The 20856-nt window shown below is 46.2% G+C and overlaps 1 protein-coding gene across 3 annotated transcripts in view; it reads left to right on the top strand.

Annotated features, from left to right (window-relative positions):
* The first annotated feature begins 490 nt into the window (after positions 1 to 490).
* Positions 491 to 20856, top strand: part of LOC143036724 (CCAAT/enhancer-binding protein gamma-like) — a 90570-nt gene continuing 70204 nt past the window's right edge. The window contains exon 1 of one of the 3 annotated variants that reach the window (XM_076204370.1): positions 491 to 627. The gene's annotated coding sequence lies outside the window, so the exon portion shown is untranslated. The other 2 variants (XM_076204371.1, XM_076204372.1) reach the window with 2 other exon arrangements.

Raw genomic sequence — 20856 nt, 5'->3', positions numbered from 1 at the left:
AAAGATATTATTACACATTGCTGTGTTGTTTAATATCCGGTAGTACAACATTTATTCATCTGAAAGTCATGAACTGTGCAACTGTGTTGAAAGCAAATATGACGCAATTCCTGTACGGTATTAGAACACCAAATTAAATACATTTGGGAATATATTGTAAATAGCTCTATGACAGGGTTCACGAGAAAATATTACGTTAATATTCAGTAGTTCGTAATAATAGAAATATCAAGTCCGATTTTATTGACAGCATTTACGCGACGTTGTTTCTTTTGATTTCATCATCGTCCATCAGGCGTACCAACCACACCAAAACAAAGGATTGAATACACACGTTTCTCCATCCGTTTTGTCATGTCAGCATAAAATATTCATAAAATAACAATTTATTTTACATGCAAATTGTTGGAGTAAACTTTATTAATATGTGTCTTATATAAAGGGAACTAGAGTTTGAGTGGGTTATCTGGCGAATAGCGCGATGGCATCCTCAGTCCTCACTTCTCACTATGGCTACGAGAGGGTAAGCCGTTACTTCGAAGGCAGAGAAATTCACTTCTCCCTGCGTGTTTTAGTTTACTTTTCATTGTGTAGTGCCGTGTACAAAAACAAATGAAGTAAAGAGAAGTAAGTACACAGTTATTCGTGATTTCAGAGTAATCATATTTATAATATTTTTTAACCTAGGCGCGTGTTTGAGAACTGGCCGAGTTGGTGGTGGGGTGAGAGGGGAGTAGACGATGGCGGCTCCCTACGATTTATCCGTTGGGAATGGAACATGATGCAATAGATCATTCAGGCCACTCGTGAACACTGTGCAGTCACTTTGGTACAGTAAAGCGTATGTGTAGGAGGGTCATGCCCTCAATTGGTTATAGTGTGACTTAGATTTTTATTGCGTCAGATCCAGCCCAGCTAAGAGAGGTGGAACTGTCAGGCAGAGGTAATGTAGTACGTTGGCTGTTGCTGGGGAACCTTCACCGCCACCCCAACCACCTCCACATTTGTAGAATCTACACTGCAAGGAAAGCAAGGGGCGGTGGGCGGTTATGCAACAGATCTGGGAGCAGACCAAGCAAGAGGACAGCAGTGGGAAACGGTTAGAGAAATAATGGATATGGCTTGCATATGCTTGTGGACACAGTTTTTGGGGCCAGATGGACAATTTTGCATGCCTAATTGGGAGTTGCTGAATTAATAATCGTATGTTTATACCTTGTAGGCATGTAATTAGTCATTGAGGAATATTGAACATAGTTTGACGTGGAATAATGATACATGTGTGATGGTTGGCATTTCTAAACTTGGACGCGTGTTGTTGTTTTGGTTGGTGACGTTTTGTTTGCCTCAGCCACGCTGTGAAAGATAATTTTCGTTCTGTCATGTGACATTCGACACGTAAGATGGCAATATGTTTGATTTTTATAGCGTTGATGACAATCACCGTATGATTTTACATTTATTGTTAATATTGTTGTCGTCGTTGACTTTGTGTAAAATACGGGTGATTAACTGTCACTGCGTAGTAAGCATTCAGAATGTCGCCAGATGATATTTTAGGAAGGCTCCATTAATGACGTTGGGCCTTGGTAAGTATTCTAACTGCTGCTCGGGGGATTTTATTCAGGTGACGGGGAACTCCTGACGCCACATGATAGGTTTTATTAATTTCCCAGATTCTTAGGGTGAAAAGAAGGACCGCATTTTCTCCAGATGCTCACTTGGCAAAGTAAAATCGTGTGACAGCCCAGGACAAAATATTTGAAGTGCTGCGAAGTTAACGTCTTTTCTCATGTCAATTGCAAGACCTGTTCATGTGACGTTTTTCACTTTCGTGATCCATAATGCTCGGTGACCGATCCCCCTCCCCCTTTTTCAAAAAGAGAAATATTTTTGAATTAGGATATGTGCAGAAGGATGTGTTTGAGTCATACTCCGCCTATACTGTCACCCTCCAAGAATAGTGTGCTAACAGCATTGGGGTATTTGAAATATATAACGGTCGATTTGACCACTGTTGAGTTTGTGAAATGTTAGATCGCCCTGTTTATCCTTTCGACACTGTGACATATCTTACAACTTTTAATCGGGTGGTTATTCAGCAGAAGGGGTGTTGCAATCATTGCGCAATAGCATCATGACCAATCCCCACGCTAGAGCAACCATGATATGCTTAAGAATGTCACCTAATATGGAAGGGGTTAAAGGTTTGAACATTTTCACATCCTCGGGATGACAGGGTATGATTAAAATCGCACGGCGGCAGCACAGAGAAAAGTAAAAGAGGACACATTGTTTGGATAGGAATGTCTTGTGTACACAGAGTCGCTGGATATTTATATTTAGAGCCCTGGTCTTCGTCATAGGGGTCATTGTGTTCGCACAAGTGATCGTAATTATGTTTGGGAGGAAGTAACGCGGCGGACAGACGCGCGAATCTGGAGGTTCAACGGGCACGGGCGAGAAGCCTCTTCGCAACCGCCTTTATGTTAGGGAGGGTCGAGCACTCGGGAGGGGGAGCGACTGTGCGGTGACGGAAATGCCCCTCCAACATGTGCGTGCGTGCACGCGTGCACGTACACACACAGAAACACACACACACATACACACACGACTCGGTGGCGCGGTTAGTAGAGTCTCAGACTGTCAGTACGGGGGTATCGGCGGTACCTGGTTCGAATCATGCCCAGGGCTGAAATTATTTCGGTATCGCTGCGCTTCGAGTCGTTTCTCCAACTCTCGTGGGCGGGGAGTTGGGTGTGTGTGTGTGCGTGTAAGGTCATAGCATTACCCATAGATCAGACATACGAGCTCTGAGCTCTCCTCAGGGAGGGAAATAGCTGTCGATCACGAGTCCAACACGTGATTCAAAAGACCAAGGTGACACACACACACACACACACTAACTCTGGTGGACATGGAATTGGGTGTGTAATGTCACAGCATTGCCCATATATCGGGCCATTATGAGCTCGGTGATCTCATTTGGTAGGTTAATAGCTGTCAATCACGAGCTCAACACGTGATCCAAGACCATTGAATCACTGAGGTACGCATCACCTGGACAATCCTCCTCCATAAACTGACTACACACACACACACACACACACACACACACACACACACACACACACACACACACACACACACACACACACACACACACGCACGCACACGGCTGCCACTACGGAGTTCGAATCCCACCCAGGGCTGAAATAATTTCAGTATCGCTGCGCTGCGGGTTGTTACTTCAACTCGTGGGCGGGGAGTTGGGTGTGTGTGTACGTGCAAGTTAACAGCATTACTCATAGATCGGTCATACGAGCTCTGAGCTCTATTATGGGAGGGAAATGGCTGCCGATCACGAGTCCAACACGTGATCCAAAGACCATGGTGAATCACACACACACACGCACGCACACACACGCACACACACACTCGGTGGCGCAGTTGGTAGAACGATGAACTACTAGCATGGTGGTGCGCGTAGTGCTTGGTTCGAATCCTGCCCAGGGCCGAAATTAATTTCGGTACAACTGCGCTTCGGGTCGTTACTCTGACTCTCGTGGGCGGGGAGTTGGGGGTGTGTGTGTGTGAGTGAAAGGTCATAGCATTACCCATAGATCGGACCTACGAGCTCTGAGCTCTCTTCCAGGAGGGAAATAGCTGTCGATCACGAGTCGAACACGTGATCCAAAAGACCAAGTGAATACACACACACATACACACACATAAACACCCACACCTTCACACACACGACTCGACCCGATTCGATGGCGCAGTGGTAGCGTTCGCGGCCACCACTACGGCGGTCCGGGCTCGAATCCCGCCCAGGGCTGAAATAATTTCAGTATCGCTGCGCTGCGAGTCGTTACTCCAACTCGTGGTCGGGGAGTTGGGTGTGTGTGTGCATGTAAGGTCACAGCATTACCCATAGATCGGTCATATATGAGCTCTGAACTCTCTTTGGGGAGGAAAATAGCTGACGGTCACGAGTCCAACACGTGATCCAAGATCATGGTGAATCGCGCACGCGCCAACACGCTCTTTAGAAACACACACACACACACTGAAAGTTGGGCTGCTCTGCCGTTAGCGAGTTGATTTGAAAGTAGCAATGGTGTAGAATGGAGTGACGGGGGCCGTTGTTTATCGTCGGGAAGGTGGCGTTGATTGTGTGGAGAGTCACTTTCCGTGATCGAATTCGGAGTTCGTGAAAATAGAGATAAGCCAACTGAAAATCACCACGTTTTCCTTCGTTAGTCAGTCTACTATTTCGACAGGTACCTACATAAAGTCCTGAGTGTGTACGTGTAATTCACTGTGTTCTCTCACCATGGTCTTGGGGACCATGTGCTGGACTCGTAATCAGCGTGTAGTAGGTACACGTGTGTGCTAACCTCGTATGGAATTCGACGAATAATGCGAGATTTATCTAATATAATAATATCTTGTAGTTTTGTTTCCACTGGGCCAACTCGTTGGTTTTAATTTTACAGTTTTATCTGTGCTTTCTGTGGAGATTTGCATTTGTTTCGTGTATGTTTTCTGTATATACCTTAATGTTATCAGGGATTGTATGTACTAATGAGGATTTTTGTAATTGTAATACACAGGATTAAAACTACATGTATGCGAATTCGCATATGGTTTTAGCTCAGGGTATATCAATAGATTGTACCGGGAACGTATGCATTTACATGGGTTTTCCATTGCTTAGGCCACAGCTACTCAGCGTCTCCTGCCGTAGGCTTCTTATTTTCTTCCCTTTCAATTTGTTGTAATGACCTTATTACATTGTTATCGCTCAACAGATTTGTATAGTTTGTGATTACAGTCAAGTCGCTTCTTCCATTTAATAATGACAGGTCTAGTGGGAACATGAGCAAATTTGCACAAATCTTTTGTTGTATCCATAAAAAATGAAAGTAGAGTCAAAAGTGTAGGGAATTGCTAAATCAAAAAGTAGAAAAGATACGGAGAGGCCTTTACACGACATAAAAATTTACTTTACCTATCCAGGAAGATTTACATTGTTGCAATTACGTGACTAAATGTAAAAGAAACGTATAACAAATCTCCATCAGTAAACATTGCTGATATAGAATATATAAGAAAAAAATTGGGTAATTTGTTATATTTTGATGCGTGTGCCAGTTCCCTAGGACCCTCGCGTTCTAGGTTGGGTATTAGGAATTGTGTAAATAATTATCTGCTAACTGCGATACATCTGCCCCTTGTGACCTGACATCCTTTATAAAAGGTTCTAAATTTGTTCCCCCCACCAGTGTAGGGTGTCCACAGACACATCTGTCAATTGTGTATATTACTGCACTGAAGGACATTGCTCATGTGCAGTTTCAGTCATGAATTCGATTTATATATCTTTGTTAGGATTTAGCTGATCGCTTTGCTTCGTCAAGTGTACATATCCCTGTTGCTCTCTCTCTCTCTTCCATCTTCGTGAAGATCATCGCCAGCACTGGCCCCTGGATGGGGTGGCGCGCTCTAGACACCAGTATGGAGGACCAGTCGAAGGACATGGTCAGCATATGAAGTATTGTCTTCCTAATGCCCAGCCTGGAATATGTATAAACTTTGGAATCATGACACCACAAGAGAAGTGATTTGTGGCGTCGGGTTCAGTTTCTTATTGTGAAAACGATGGATCAGTCCAAAGCAAACCCCGCCCGCCCGCAACGGCTACCGAATATAGATGCTTGCCCTGGATGACCCAGTACGTACAACTAATCTGACAGCTTCGGCCGCAGACAAACGCCTGCTGGTCCAAGTCCCTCATCGACGTTCACGTACAGTACCTGCAAACTCGAGGTCATCAAGGTTTCTCTTCCTTCCCCCACCACCATTTTTATTTATTTGTATACGTATTTATATTAGTTTATATATTTTAGGGTGGGTGTCCATGTTAGGGACTGGGTTGTTGGAGTTCAAGGTGAACGTGTATAGAATTAGATCGGCAGATGTATTGTGAAAGGCAAGAATGGTGCGTTTTAGGTTGGGGCTGGGGCTTAGTAAAGCATGGTAATGTTAACTTGCAAGGTGAGAGGTGACGACATTTTTCAATTAAGCTGAAAATAGTAACTTGGAATTAACCAGAGAAAGATCCTTAGCCATGCAGCTTGGGAAGCGTTGTCCCCTTTGAATTGTGACTCTCTTTAGAATGTTTCTGGGATTAAAGTTCGATGGTTTTATTCAACGTGACCTCGGTTCGTTGAAAAAAGCCATTTCGTCATGATTTCTCCGTTTTGTAGTTCACGAGAAGGTGTGTTGTAACGAGTGTCATCTTGTCAGAGGGGGACTGGTGCAGATTCTTAACCAGGGAAAGGTGTAACAAAGGGATAGCCTGTTGGGTGCGAAATGTCTTTCTCTCAGCATCCAAGTTGCCCGCTGTCAGCCAGAACAAGCTAGATAGGGCGGCTATATATCCCAGACGCTTAAGTTCGGCTTTCACAAATTTCAACGAGCTGCAGATATGCACGCTGCACAATACCTACACTTAGTAAACACGGAAAACTATTCGTACTTCAAGCTTAAAAAATCAAAATAGATCCATCATACAAGTCTGTCATAATATGCACATCATCTAGGGCGACGGAGAAAATGTTTAGTCTATTAATACCAAGTCAACTCACGCGTAGGGAGGCGTGGCTTGTGTGTTACGTCACTTGGTGTAAAAACAGAATGTATAAAGAAGGATTAAGTATAACTGAAGAAGTGGCTATCCTGGGGCTCCGGTGAGCTCGCGATGTTAGTGAATCCGTCATAACAAGCACAGGCATCGCACCATATTACTTTAGACCTTAGACCCGGTCTCTGTTCTGGCTGGTACGAGTTGTAAAATGAGTTAACTTAATATTCATAGACTTTGGTCCCAAACACCAACCAACACATCCCATTAGCACAGAGCACTGTCTGCGACCACCAAACCACAATACTCTAAGCGCACAAAACAAACTGGGTAGATCCAACCACAAGCCACCACATCGTACAATATTCACCAGAAGATATGTTAGCTAACAAACTAACTTTCAAGCAGATGCTTACAATAAACATCAGTCACTCAAAGATACCATACCCACCGGAATTCCACAAGGCTCGGTTCTTTCACAACACCCTTCAGTTTGTGCATTCACGTCGTTCTAGTTCATACACATGGAGAGAATTGCATGCACATTGCATCCTACGCAGATACTGCATTTATATGCATTCGCCACAAGCACGAAGATAATCCCGCATTCCTCCAGCCATGCGTAGACTAGAGATGGGGTTAGTCTTTGCCCAAGCACCAACTAAGCCCAGTCGTACTCTTCACAAGCGAATGCCACATCGATTCATGCATCACGTTTAACATCCATCAGACACACCCCAGACTGACATCAGATACTCCTCAGTGATATTTGCACCAAGTATATTAAAAATGTACGCGTCGCAACATCCTCAAAACACCGGAGGTCATATTTTAGGCAAGGTGAAACTAATGTACAAATAGAACATAAAATCCTTGCTGGAGTATGCTAGTTCAGCATATACGGTACCCTTTTTCAGACACGCCTCACAAAGTACAGTCACCAAAAGAAAGGCACTGTTAAGAATCACCGTCTATACGTTGACAACATCAGTAGATCGCAGAAACAATAGTTTTGAGTCTCCGCGGTCGTGTCGACATGCGCGGTCGTGCGGACGCAGTACATGTCAGACGAAACTCTCAACATCCATCGCGCTACGCGAGTGACGCTTCGCCAGTACACATATTAAAGTAAACAGACTAATAACATTGCTATGACGATCCATTCTACCAAATTCTCATGTTTGAAGATGGCTTCATAAATCTCCAGCAAGCGAAACGTACCTACAGTAGATTTCGTTATTAAATGGTGCTTACACTACCGCCATTTCATCCCTCCCACCCAGCCATACAACATAAAAAACGAACGTTTAAATACAGAACTATAGCTAATTTGGAGACCAAAACTACCCTTGACCACCCTCGCCACCCATAGATGAATGGGACTCCCAGTTAAACCGAAGAGATCGACGATGCCGAAATGGAGTACGCTGTGGCCGTCACATACTCAGGACGTACCAACACAGATTAGGATAGCAGGTGGCATACTTACACAGCCTGGCCGCCTCGGGCAGGCATATTCACACGTATCTTTGCCGATACTCGTATCTGGCTGCACGTAGATACCTCTGGCGGGGGAGGCCTTGAGGGCCATGACTTTCCTTCGCGGTAACCTTATTACTTCTGTTCTTACCACCACCACCACCACCACCACCACTACGACTACTACTACTACTACTACTACTACTACTACTACTACTACTACTGCCACTACCACCACCACCACCACCACCACCACCACCTCCTCTACCTCTCTTCTTTCTCCCCATCTCCCCCTCCTCCTCTTCTTCCACCCGCCTCCTCCTCTTCTTCCCCCCGCCTCCTCCTCCGCTTCTTCCACCCGCCTCCTCCTCCGCTTCTTCCACCCGCCTCCTACTCGCCTCTTCCTCCTCCTCTTCTTCCACCCGCCTCCTCCTCCGCTTCTTCCAACCACCTCCTCCTCCTCCTCCTCCTCCTCCTCCTCCTCATCTTCCACCCGCCTCCTCCTCATCTTCCACCCGCCTCCTCCTCCTCCTCATCTTCCACCCGCCTCCTCCTCCTCCTCTTCCTCCTCTTTCACCCTCCAGCTCCTCCTCTTCTTCCACCCTACTCCTCCACCACCAGCATAAGGCATGTGCGACCTGTGCAGAAAGAATTCCTCGAGAGAGGCCACGACTCCTTGTTCTACCGAGGCGGTTCTACGTAGTTGTACGGGTGCAATGGAAGTATTATCCTGGCGATAGTTCGACTAAGAGGAACAGTGCCACCTGGCAAGGAAGGATTCGTGTGCCGCCGGGGAGGCAGGCAAGCTTTGCAAGGGAGTCCTATTCCTTCAGGTTGGGTGGCGAGTGGTCACTGGGTAGTTGACACCGTTAAACCTCCATCAACTCGAGTACGCCTAGTGTAATTGGTAAATGTTTGTGTGTGTATATGTATACATACACACACACAAACACACACACATACATATATATGTATGTATGTATGTATACATATACACACATATACATGACAGAATTGAATAGACACCAAGAAAAATGCATTTCTGCCCTTATTTAATGCTTAATGTTATTCAAATTTACCTAATATGTTATATTTATCTAGATTTATGTTCCATATTACATACAAGATTAATCAAGCATGCCACAAACCAAAGGAGGAGTAGACCTATCTGAATTTCAGTGAGGTCGTATTGTGGGTCAACATGAAGATGGACTTAGTCAACGCAAAATATCTGAAAACCTGGCAGTACCCCTTTCTGCTGTTAATAGAGTTATCGTACAATTCACCAAAGAGGACAAGAAAGGCACAAAACCTCATTCAGGTCGTCCCGGGCCCTTAGAAAGAATCTTGTGTCTTGTCAAAAGAAATTTCGAAGAGGATCCACGTTGCAAGGCCTCTGACATAGCAGCACAAGCCGATGTCAGTACCAGAACGGCTGTCAGGTATCCCCACAAGCTGGGTTACTGTGGCATAGCTGCAAGAAGGAAACCACTCCTTTGTCCAACCATTATCAAGCGCAGAAAGGATTGGGCTGTTGATATGGTGGAGAGACCTGTGGCCTTTTGGTGCACTGTTATTTTATCTGATAAGTCACGACTCGCATTATTTTCTGACAGTGGAAGAGTGTGGGTCTGGAGACTTTGTAGTCAAGAGTTTGACCTCAAAAGACAGCAGCCAACAGTGAAACATGGGGACATTTCAATGATGGTGTGGGGGTGCAGTTTGGAGTGATGGTCGATCAGAGCTTGTGGAGTGTCAAGGAAATATCAATTCAGGCAAACATGTTTCTATATTAAAGGAAGGACTCATTCCAATATTCTCCAGTGGTATATTGAGTAAAAATGTCTTCCTATGTATGGAAAATGGGGCTCCTTGTCACACTGCTCAAGCAACACAAAATTGGTTGAGCCAAAATGGGATCAGGAAACTTCCATGGCCAATTCAGTCTCCGGATATGAACCCTATTGAACACCTCTGGGTCGTATTAGACCGACAACTTCACAAAAAGAACAGGAAGCCGTCTTCAAAGCCCGAACTCTTAGGGTTAATTAGGGGAACATGGCAAGAAATCCCTCGATGATATTCGTGAACTAATCACTAGCATGCCTAGAAGGGTCCTTGCATTGAAAAAAGCGAAGGGGGTGTCAAACAAGTATTATTTATTCACATTGTGACCATTTATAGGCACTTTAATTGTATCAATTGCTTGTTTAATAAACGATTTCTCTTGGTGTCCATTCAGTTCTGTTATGTCTGTGTATATATGTTATATGTATATATATATATATATATATATAATATATATGTAATATATTTTCTATATGTTATATATGTTATGTATATATGTGTATATATATATGTTTTATATATGTATATGATATATATATATATTATATATATATATTATATATATATATTATATATATATATATATATATATTTATATATTTATATATATATATAACTGAGTGTGTCCCAGTGAACAGATATACATTTTTATCAACCATAATAAACTTGAATTCTAAGCCATCAACATCGAGAGACTCGAGGAGGCCAACATGCAGAAATTGAAACGGCTAAGGACTCGAACCTGGGCTAGCACGTGGCAAGTGTTAGTGACTTAAACGATTGCGCCATCAAGAGGGATATAAGGTGAGCGCAAATTTTCTCGTATATTTGTATATACGAAATTTTGCGTTCAACCCATCCCCACTATGATAGTACAGTTTGTTATATATATATATATATATATATATATTATATATATATATATGTGTGTGTGTGAGAGAGAGAGAGAGTGTGTGGACTTGGGATTAGGGGCATTGCCCTCGAGACGGTGGGGTGGGTGGTCAAGACCGTCTTGACAGGTTCGCTACGATGAGGTTCTCTTGGTGACGTCACCTTAATGAGGGAGGGGAGTCAGAAGTTGGACAAAGTTATAAACCTTGTCTGTGTCGTTGCGTGCTTGTGTGCGTGTTGGGGGGACCGCGCTGCTCGTGTGTGGGAAGGAGATTCACCGCGTCCTACAGGATTGCGCCATTTTCGTTTTATTCGTTCGTTTATTTCCTAATGAACGTGAATTGTTCTTGTATTCGTTGATTTCATGGTCACCCACGGGCTGGTTGTGTGGAGAACTACTGGCGTGCAGTAGAAACATAGCATATTGTAGTTGATAGTAAGGTAGGCTTTCACCCTTACCACACCCAGAGTCGGAGCGGATGTTGGGCACTCCGGCCACCTGCGGTGAGTCAGCCTGGCCTAGGTGGGGGGGGGGGTTCAACACACACACATTCAGTGGGCGGTTATGGCGGGGCAGGGCGGTTGTGGCGGGGTCGGGGTGGTGATTCTCGTAACGGACCCACGCCTGTGGGCAAGGAGGGCCTAATCCCTGTAGGTCGGCGGGATGCCTACGCGGTATATGTCACGTTGTCGTCAGAAGGTTTCTGACGGCGCGGGTCAGCGGCCCGAGTTGGCAGTGAGGAGTCGTGTATTTCTATGCCACAGGTGCGAACCGACTCGTAAGGATCCGATCCTTCTGTGGCTGCTCCTTTTCTCTCCTTTCTTCTTCTTAGCCATCCATGGGGCGATCCAGACTTCCGTGTTGCGAATGCTAGTCGAGGGCGCATGCGCCTGGAAGAAGCGAGGTGGAGGATAGAAAGTCAAGGTTAGTCTCGCAGATTCTCAGGTCGTCGAGACTTTTCAGTTTCCTGCCCGATCCTTTTGCGTACCAGGTGTTTTTTTGTGTCGAATGTTATATATATATATATATATATATATATATATATATATATATATATATATATATATATATATATATACACACACACATTTTATCAGCCTCAATGCACTTTAATTCTAAGCCATCAACATCGGACGAACCGTGGAGGCGCATGCAGAAATGCAAACGTGGTACGCCCGAGGACTCGAACCCTATGCGGCGAGAACGTTACCAGTGCCGTATTGACTATTAGACCAATACACACACACACACATATATATATATATATATATATATATATATATATATATATATATATATATAGTCGTATCTGCTAATGTCAGTAAGAAACGTTGAAAACTGCAAAAATTGTCTGCATGTACATTGATGCCAAGTTTTCTTATAAACACCCTTGTGATGATCTATCATTTCTAAGTACTACAGTGGCTCGTACCATCTGCAAAGCTAGCGAGCTCATTTCTTGATGACGTAGATCTACAAGACTGAAGATATACACTTCCCGACTGCTTCTTAGAAGACGTTGGACTGTAGTATTTCCGAGGGGAAGGATAAGTAGTATGCCTTTCCCGTGAGGTGGACTATTTCATGCAGTTGGTGGGGACTTTCGTTCGTAGTCGCCCTCCATTCGAATAGATAGATCATGGGTATTGTGTGTGTTTGTGTATAGGCTGGTCTTGCTGGTTGTCCGAATCGTCAACATTGGCTCGTTCTGCGGCGTTGCGCCGTGACGTCGTCGGATTCGGCCTCGCCTCGTAAGTGCGAAGGACCCAGCTCGACCCCCAACGGGCATATTATGACTGGGTTGTGTACTGGCCGTCCTTGCACGTGAAGGTGACTTTCGGCTGAGGTTAAGCAATGACGTGAGGTCTATCGTCATACCGGATGGTTGTGTCGCAATGATATGTCCAGTTCTAATCCCTGGCTTTAGATACAATACACCCCGGTTCAATTACTGAAAGTTGTCCGTGTACTCAAGGCAAAGGTGGCAGCTCTGGACGGAGATAGAGTCGCCCTCAGGCGTAAATTCTTCGGGGCTGGATTCGCGCGGATGGTCCCGGCGACTTGTCGCGTCGGCGGGTTTTGCTGCGGACGGTCCTGGCAGCTGTGCCCGACAGGGTGTGTTGGTCGCGCATGTGCCTACAACACCTGTGGATTGACTACGTAGTAGCGTGCGATACACTCCTCATTTGTTTTCCTCTTGTTACAATGCTCACACGGGATTGTTATTGGTGGGGACGTGATGGGGGCGCGGGGTTAAGAGGGGGGGGATCCCCCAGAGGCAATGGAACCGAAGCTCTTGCTGGAATTGATGGATTGAATGGTTTGTTGTTATTTTGGCGCAGCAACGTCGTGCTTATATGGCGCCCTCTTGGTAGAACACGTACTCAGTGAATTGTTTTATGCTTTTAAGCCTCCGATATGGTGGCCCTGAGCTATGTCCAATAAAATTGGATGGCGTTAGCCAGAATGAATGTTGTAAAGGGATCGTTATGACGAGGGGGTTGACCACGAGGTTTGGACAGTCTTGGAGCTTGAGGTCCAACTCGAAATAGTAAAGTCCCTCTGGCGACATTAGGCGCAGTGAACACGATATCATAGTGGAGGGTATACTAGAGTTATCCAGTGTTGAAGAAACTGGAGCTCAAGTATTCCCGTGGAAGGGGAGGAGCGACACGGGCCCTGTGAACAACACGCAAGTCTTAGCGGAGGGGACGGCGGCTGCGGGAGAACCCGCGGTTCGTAGAGGACGAGGGTTTTGTCCTCAGTTCGAAATGTCAACGTGTATCCGACTTTATTTAAGCCAAAGGGAATACCTCCCCTTCCCCTGTTGTATGGTTACGCTGTGGTTAAGAACGTCCGTGAGGGGACCTACTGTGCGTAATAGTAATGATATGAATGTAGAATGATAACATAACCAGGCGACTGTCCGGAATCTGAAGGAAGCGTATTACCCGGTAAGAAAGGGTGAGCGTAATGTTTACAATGAGCTTGGGACTCGCCCAGGAGGTAGGGAGGGGGAAGGGGGAAATGTTAGATTGTCACCTATCCATATGATATGAGAATACTAGAAGGCCGGTGGCTATCTCGATATTTCAGTCGGAGTGAATTCGGGTGAGGTCAAGGCAGTCCATTAGAGAAAATGAATCTTATTAGGGTCAAGAACCCTTAGTTTTGGGTTAGGTGGGTTTCCACGTGGTTTAAGGACTGGTCCAGTGCTTGGTGACCTTCCCCTACATGCACTCGAGAAACAAAACAGACAAGAGGAAATCCCCTAGTGCTGCGTCATTTCCTCATCTATTTACAGACTTTCTACTCGCACCTATCTCTTGCCCTCTCCTTTCTGTGCTCGATAGGCATTTCTCTTGCATCCAGTGCCCCTTCCCCCCCCCCCCACTGCCCATCCACTTCATTCTCGGTCTCCCCCCTAAGTTCATACCATCCACTTCCGCCTCACATGATCTTTTTGGTTGTCTTTCCTATCTCATTCTTTCCATGTGGCCAAACCATAGTGGCATTCTTTTATCAACCTGACCTACCAGCTCTTTTCACTCCTGTTCCCTGCATCCCCTCCATGTTTCCCAATAACCGTCCCTTTAACTCTCACCATACCTCTTAAACACTTTACATTCAGGCATTTCCTTTCTGGCTCCTTTGAAATCCGAACATCCAGTTCTTACAGTGTCGTGGGAACACCACTTTGTACAGCCTTCTCTTTGTTTTCATGTGTAAGTCCCCATTTATCAAGACACATTTCATCCCCTTGAGACAATTATTGCTCTCCTTACTCAGTAGTTCACCTCCACTCCCACTCCACCATTCCCTGTTACATGTGTTCCTGATTATTTAAAGCTGTTCATTTCCCCCAGTCTATCGTCGTTTAAGCTGTCCTCCAACTCTGCCACCGTCACCCCTTGTTGATCCAAACACCTTATTCTTGACCACATTTAGTTTCAGCTTTCACCTCTCACCTAAGTCCACCACCAACTGCTTCAGACTTTTTCGACTCGGATACAAGCGTATCCATTGCTGTATCATTGTATATTTAATCAGTCTTAATATATTACCGTTTTCTATTCTGTGTCAGGTTAATGAAGGTACGGGTCGATGGTCTGATGAATCTCGGGGAACGTAGAAAACGGAGAAAATGTTGAGAACTTCTGGCCTAGACACTTAGTAGAAATTGTGCAGCGGCTGGAAAGTTGTCAAAGGAGTGAACGTTCAGATTACCGAAATGGTGTGTTACTGTCAGAAAAGCAAAAAGAGATGGATTGTGACGTCATGTCGAAGAGGTCGAGAGGAGGGACCTGCCTCGTCAGGCGGTTCTTCCGCCGTGCGTGGCCCCAAGACCTCCCCTCCCTCTTCAGACACTCGTTCCCACGTCACCGAGAAGCCATCCAGGAGTGAGTGCTAGTGCCAGCTCACCCTGACGTAGGAGGAGTGCCTTCTTTGGCCCCGATTTGGTACCAACTCGGATTAGTCAGGTTATTGCCTGCGTGGCACCTTTGACGTCATCAATGACGAGGACTCCGAAGACAGCTCCATCGTGGCAGGCCCCTTGGGATCAGACCTTTCAGTGCCGCAAGGCTCTTGGTCCCCGATTGAATGAAATCGCTCGGCGTTTAAACACAAGAGAGCATGTAAAGAGCGTCACTCACCACCTGTTGAATCAAATCGTCTGGGGAAGGTGTTCATGGTTTGCTGCAGGACCACCGTCCTATCCCTTGAAATGAGATACAGCCTTCGTGCATCGCCACGGTAAAAGTCAGTACAGGGTCTCCGAGGACATAAATGCGTCGTTGTTTGCAGAAGGCTGGTGGAAGTGGACAACCTCACGGGGTTGACTCCCTCAGCGCTGTGACAGTTTTAATTTTTTTTCCCTGTCCAGGGGTGGGTGGGTGAAGGGGGGGCGCATGCGGTCTCGGGATGTTTAGACTTTTTTCAGAATCCCCCCGCATTGGAACAGAATCAGACCGCCTCTACTCAGCCAAGATCGTAAAGAGTTGAAGCTCGTTGGGTTTAGTCCGACTGCTGTGTTTTTTGTTAGTTGAGAGAGGAACGCCACCCCCACTCCCTGGTTCCTCACCCAGGGTTAACTGCAGCCTGGCCATACCGCTAGTCCACCGGCATTTGATTTATTGCTACTTAAGTGTTTGTGATTGTTTGCGCGCGTGCATGCATTCGTGGTTATGAAGGAAAGGTGAAATCGTGGTGTTTTGGTTGGCTTCTATATCTGTCAACATATGTCACACAAACGTATGCGCGGACACACACACACACACACACACACACACACACACACACACACACACACACACACACACACACACACACACACACACACACACACACACACACACACACACACACACACACACACACACACACGTGAGCGCGTGCGCACATATCATCAACTTTCCTTGATATGCCAGCAGGTGATCTGTATGGTCTCCAGTATTGCCAACCATGCAACAAAGTATTGACTCTTCTTTATCATATTCTTTTTCAGTCATTGTTTAGTTGAATTGATAATTTGCGCAATGTTTCCTTGGGTGATATTCCCTCCGAGGCTCGAGTGAGATGTTGGAGTGGATCCGCCGACGGTAGGGGCCGAGTCGGTATGTTCCTTCCTGCTGCATTAGTAAGGGCTGATGAAAGTGTTCCTCAAATTCGGGTGGAGTGGTTTGGGTCGTGGAGTTGAGGTGGAGGTCAGGAGTGCAAACTTGTGTCGCAGTTGGGGAGTAAAGTTGTGGTGGAGTGGAGTATGGGCCAACTCGCTGTTTTTTTTTTTTTTTTTTTCCCTTATGATGCACGGACCTGGCGAGTGAACCAGTGAATGTCCTTTTTTTTTATTATTATGTAATTTCGATTGGAAATAACACCCACTTGGAGTGTTTCGACCTTGTTGAGCCGAATGCTCTGGTTGTAGTGAGAGCAGATGTCCAGGAAGTACATTGCCGAAATGAGGAGGTTAGCATGGGCGAGACGATTGAGCAGTTAATATACAGAATATGCATTGGCCGAGGTCTTCACGTGTTGACACCCCCCACCCCCCTCAGCTGAATAAAATCGCCTGACGACAGATATATAAATACAACATGGGAACAGATCGGCAAATTGAGTTGATTCCAACCCGATTATTCCGAGAAACTGGGGAGCTATTGCTTTAGTAACACCACATCATGTACTTTGTTCTGGCTAGTGCCAGACGATTTTGTTCAACAGAGTGTAGACCCCCCCCCCCCCCCCCCCCCCATGGATGATGTTGAGTTGTCGGGACGGATGACGAGTCTATCCCCACAGACTCTTGGTCAGACTCCCATGTCACAACTCTGGTCCCCACTCCCTTTAGGATAGTGAAAGCTTTGGGAAAGGGTCTTACAGGGGGTTCCGCTGTGTCACTAGTACTCAGCGCAGCCATTTTGTTCGAAATGACGGAATCCTCGGAAGGTCTCCGACGGTGTAATTACATAAGTGCCCCGCCTCTGCCGCTTGACCTCCTGATGAGATCAAAGGAAGTAGAATTTCCTTCGTGTCGTTTCCTAACCTGGGGGCGCTGTCATTCTTTTTCCTGGGTCGCTGAGATTTTGTTTTATTTCTCTTTATTTTTCTCATTTTTCACGTCGTTCGTTGGTTTTGCAAAATATTGTCACATGTGTTTTGTTTTTGGGGAATGAAGAAATATAAATGATCAAGCATTACGTGGCCTTATTTAATTTTATTCTTGTAATAGTGTAGCAGCTGTAGTCCTTGCAGCCAGGTGGTGGGGTTGCTGAACTCCCTGCACTTAACTACAGTGGATGCTGTGGTCACATACATACATACACACACACACACACACACACACACACACACACATATATATATATATATATATATATATATATATATATATATATATATATATATATATATATATATATATATCTACCGGCCTCTTACATATATGTATGTATAAAACTCCGCCTTGTGTGCTAGCGACCCGTGCAGTTTGCGTACAAGTTGTTTTCCATACAAGAATGGTAAATTCCAGTATAGGCTAGTGATCATATCGGATCCAAGAGGGAAGTGACTTGAAATCTGCAACATAAATTTTATTCGTTACTTCGAATCAGTTATAAACACAGTTAACCCTTTGCTTGAGGAGAGCTTTATAGTGGAGGGTCATCGCAAAGCTCTGAGCACCATCTGTGTTGGAAGGCCATGTAAAGAATTACGCCAGCTTCAGATTTAGAACTGGAAGCTGGTGTGCTAGCCGCGGGTGGGTGAGGGGTTGGAGATGAATTATGGAGCCTGGCGGTAACTGAAATAAAAGGAAAAGTGCTATACCCTATTCTCAAGGTGGGATGGAGTCGGGTTTGAGTCCTGTTGCTCGCACGTGCAGACAAATTGACGCTCTGAAGACGTTGGTGTTCTTGGTAAAGCCCCGGGAGTCGCACATTCAAGGTCCTCGTCAGATGTTGTGATTTTGAAAATCTGGAAGACGATGTCTTCGCCTACAGCATTCTAGACTTTCCATAAGTCTGCAGTTCAACAACGTGTCCAACATTCGTATAACTTTAATTTCTCTTCATTCGTCATTCAGCTTTTAAATATATGAAGCAAAGGTAATTTGACATTTGGACATTCGAAAAATAAAAGATTGTGACCCAAGTTGTTTCTGTTCGAACGAACTTTCTTCTGTCGCGTATGTGTGACGGAGGCTTGAGTTGACTGCTCGTTCCGTTTAATGCCAGAGGACGGACACTGATCAAATTGGATTTTATTCAGACGAGGAGATCTGGGTGAAAACGGGAGTAGATCGATCGAGACCTCCCGGGGGGGGGGGGCACTCCCCTCATCCTCATCCAGGTTAATGGGTTGGTTCGGGTCGGGAAAGTGTCCTGGCTCGGCGTCACCGTCTTGAGGGAAGCCGGGGCCGGGCTGGTGGGACTTGTGTCGTGACGAGCACCGGCCGAATGGCAAGTGAACCACTTAAGTCGTGTTAGCGGTGCCCTTCTTTCTCGCTAATGCCAGCAGCGAGCTTGCACGTACAGGTTAGGTTTGCTTGTGTTCTTTTTTTGTCATCCAGCTGGTTCCTCCTCTTTTGTATTTTCAAGGTAGGTAGCTGTCGTCGGGTATAATAGCTGCGAGAAACTGCCATTGTGTGCAGCGTTCCTGGTGGGGGGGGGCGATCATTTCCCTAGATGGAGCATAAAGACAGGAACGAAAGTGTACGGCGGTGGTTCCAGAAAATGTACCACACAGTACACAAGAACATACGAAAGGAGGGGACTGAACGCAAGACCTACACATATAGGCAGTTCCATGTCCCTTACCACCTGTCATCGCTATCCGTAAAGCTCTCGTCTTCTCTTAAAATAACCAATTGTTTTAGCGCTCGCAACATGGTTAACCACTGTAGCTTTCACCCGCTCCTGAGAAGCCACACCCTCGGGAGTATCAGGTGGGTGGGTGGGTGTGTGCCTGCGTCAGCGCCCTCCCTCGTCTTTCTTTACCATCTTGACTCGAAATAGTGGTCGTGGTAAGGGGCCAGCTTCCTACAATGTTGCCTGGCTGAGACGGTCGATGGAGAAGGGCCCTGTGCTACTTGGACCTTTCAGCTGGTTTGTTACCTAACAGATGGTCCTTTCCACCTGCTTGGACCTCGGCGGGACACTGCGGAGAGGGCCTACTTCAGCTACGACGTTGCCTGGAGTGATTAACATGCTGGGAATCCTGTGCAGGGAACTCCCAACTCCCATGGTGATTCGGTGACATACTCAACCCGTGCCATAGCCCTCTTCCGCCGTAGATGCAGTGAATGTATGGACCCAGAGCCCCTCTCACTGCTGTAAGGAACCTTTCTCACTTTCTCCATATCTTTCTCTTTCGTGTTCTTTCTCTGCTTTTCTCTTTCTCCTCTTCTATTTTTCTCCGTCTCTAGATCGCTCTCCCCTCTATTCTTTCCTCTCTCCTGTTCCCTCCCTCCATCCCTCCCTCCCTACCTCCCCTCCATGGTCTGCATTTGGCTACCATAGCCAGCCGATCTCGACATCCTGTACCTCTTCACCTGCTCGTGTGTAGGCCTCCCTCCTACACTCCCGCCGCCGCCGCCGCCGCTTTCTCGTTGCCAAAGCCTCACCTCTTTGCCGCTTGCGGTAGGCAGCGGGTTGTCAAGGAGGAGGGAGCGTCCGGGGTGTGTGTGTGTGAGGGGGGGGGGGCGGTCGTCTATGGCCGCGCCCGAGGGTCACAAGTACAGCAGGAGGGAAGAGAGCGGGAGCCGCATCTAGGTCAAGGGCAAGACAGACAGACAGACTTGGGTAGCAAGGGAAAGGAGGAGGAGGAGGAGGAGGGTTAGTGGCTTCGGTGGCGGCGGAGGCGGGGCGCGTCTTCTGGTCTTTCATTTTCAATGAAGGTTTTCTGTTCCTGTCTAGAGTGCGGCTACCTTGTGGTGTCTGCTGGCGATTCACTGCTCACCATTGTACGCGGTAGATACTTTTGTGTATGCGTGTTTGGCCTCAGAAGACTTGAGGTATGCGGTTGAATTGGAACACCAATGGGGCGCCCCCCCCCCCCTCACTCGATCGGGTGGGCTTTCCTTCATTTGGTTGGCGTTAGGAGATTCTGTTCGGTTGAGAAACATGCTGGGCAGAACAGTATCTCGGTTGAGCGACACACACACACACACACACACACACACACACACACACACACACACACACACACACACACACACACAAACACACACTATATATATATATATATATATATATATATATATACACACACATACACTCAGTAAGCCTGTTGACTGAGCTTGTCCCCTTTTACCAATTACGCTGTCAAGAAAGATAGCATAATTGGTAAGTCACTACAGCACTTGTTATGCGCTCGCCGGGTTCGAGTCCTTGGCAGTACCGCATTTTAATTTCTGCATGTCGGCCTCCATTGTTTCTCCCGATGTTGATGGCTTAGAATTAAAGTCCATTGTGGTTGTTAAAATATGTAG

This window comes from Oratosquilla oratoria, chromosome 21 (assembly GCF_046742065.1).
Source record: "Oratosquilla oratoria isolate Oo_2021 chromosome 21, ASM4674206v1, whole genome shotgun sequence".
Taxonomy (NCBI): Eukaryota; Metazoa; Arthropoda; class Malacostraca; order Stomatopoda; family Squillidae; genus Oratosquilla; species Oratosquilla oratoria.
The sequence above is the reverse complement of the archived record's forward strand: the minus strand, read 5'-3'. Positions and strand labels throughout refer to the sequence as shown.